Source organism: Etheostoma spectabile, chromosome 7 (genome assembly GCF_008692095.1).
Source record: "Etheostoma spectabile isolate EspeVRDwgs_2016 chromosome 7, UIUC_Espe_1.0, whole genome shotgun sequence".
NCBI lineage: Eukaryota > Metazoa > Chordata > Actinopteri > Perciformes > Percidae > Etheostoma > Etheostoma spectabile.
Window position 1 is genome coordinate 7,716,209 of NC_045739.1, and position 1,999 is coordinate 7,718,207.

The following is a 1,999-nucleotide window of genomic DNA, read 5'->3' on the forward strand; positions in this document are numbered from 1 at the left end:
CGGTGTAAGAAGGAGGGTACCGCAGGTCATTCATCCCGGCCGCTGTCGACTCTACAACACCTGCACTACCTGATAATGTTAGTTTCTGTTCCTGTTTTTCACTAATCCACACACTCTGTATAACTTTATCTGTATTTATATTTTCCATTACAGTACTACTTTTTCAATATTATTCATGGTCACAGGTAATTAACTTATATTATGATTTACCTGCTTTCGCATTATCCTTTAACTAGATATTCAACTAATTTTAGCGTCACTTACAACACTGCAATGTTGTTTTTCTTGTACTATGGCAACTGCACTTACTTTACAATACCTCATGTGACGCCACTTCACTTTACCTTACCTTACTTTGCTTCAGTCTACCTTTCCACATTGTCTATTGTTTACCTGTTTTCTTGTGTTTTACTTTGTTTGTTTTGTTGTCGGCGGCCCTTGTGATAACAGGTACGCAGTTGCGCACTGGGGAAAACAAGGAATTTTCCCCGTTGTGGGATGAATAAAGTATCATCTAATCTAATCTATCCTTACTTTCAAAGCAGTCCATGGTGAGTCCGACAGTTTCAAAGGAGCTCTTACTTTAATTGGTGGAGTATTCTTAATATGATGCTAAAATGAATGGTTTCAAGGAACAACTGTAATCTGGACACAGATGCAGCTGATTCCTTTCTAGTCTCATACAATCCTTAAACACATCGTTTCCAAGTTAATCAGCAAAGTCAAGGTTGACTTGCTGTGGAACTATTTGCGCCCCTTCTCTGCAGAACAACAAGCCACATGATCCACAGAGAGCATGAAGACACTTAAGCCACTGTGCATGGCAAACAATGATTAATTACATCCAGAGTCTCGCTGCCCCTTTCTCTCTGTCACACCCAATTTTTCCTGGTAACCAAATCTCCACATATAGCAATGTCCCCACGTAATGATCACATTTGCTCCAGAGTTGGGCTTGCTTGCCATGTTTTGTTTGGCGTAAGAATCAGCCCTGGTTTGTCATGGAGCGCAGATTCACACTGCATGAGTTGCTAGTTGGTTTAACGTTGCATGTCAGAACACATGGTCCGGCTGATGTGCATGCGTTTGTGTGTGTAACTAGACCCTCATGCGCAAGTAGGGACAGGTGTGTCACCACCTGACCACACCCCCGGGCCACACGGCACCTCCTGTCCCTGACACCTGTCCCCTTCGTCTGTGCAAAGACCTGTATGCCCCTCCTCTCCCTCTGTCACACACACTCACACACTGTGCTGAGGTTTGTCTGGGAGAAAGGCAGGTTGCTGGTCTGTGACGGCGTGAGGGGGATCAGATCAGGTAGCCAGTTTGTCTTGAGTAGTCATGCAGCTGTCTCTCTGAAACTAGAACTCCATTGAAATGTCCGCTTCAAACTTCCTGTCTGTCCTACAACATGGTGCCATCTCTGTCCACATCACTGCAAGCTGTCACGCAGCCGCTTCAGACCATTACATCTCTGTGGCAACAGATGGGATTGTATCAAAACACATCTTCTCTCTATATTTAGTCTCGCATGGCCAGACCTATCTCCACAGCGCTGCATCAGCGTTGAAGTATGGTCTGGCTGCACCACTTATCTCTTCTGGGATAGGAGGAAAAAACATGCTTTGACTTTTTTGTGTTTCTTTAAGCCAATCACAACAGTCCTAGGTGGTGCTTAGCCCCGGGATGCAGCGACGGTGCCCTTGCAAATAGATAGCGGAGATAATGAATTCTTACAGGAACATTACAACGTGCCAGGTGTCGCAAGAGGAAATACATCTTGACTGAGGGTTTGTTTTTAACCTGTGCGATCAGATATGACTGTGTTGCTCGGCTTGTTGGGCTCCTTTCTAGTGATGTTGCTGCATCCTCGGATCTTAACTAAAGTTGGTGAGTAAAATGTTATCCTAACTGGTAAAGAATGAAACTATGAAATAAGACCCGGGTTATAGAAAAATGAATTCCATTTGGGGTGTGTGTGTGTGTGTGTGTGTGTGTG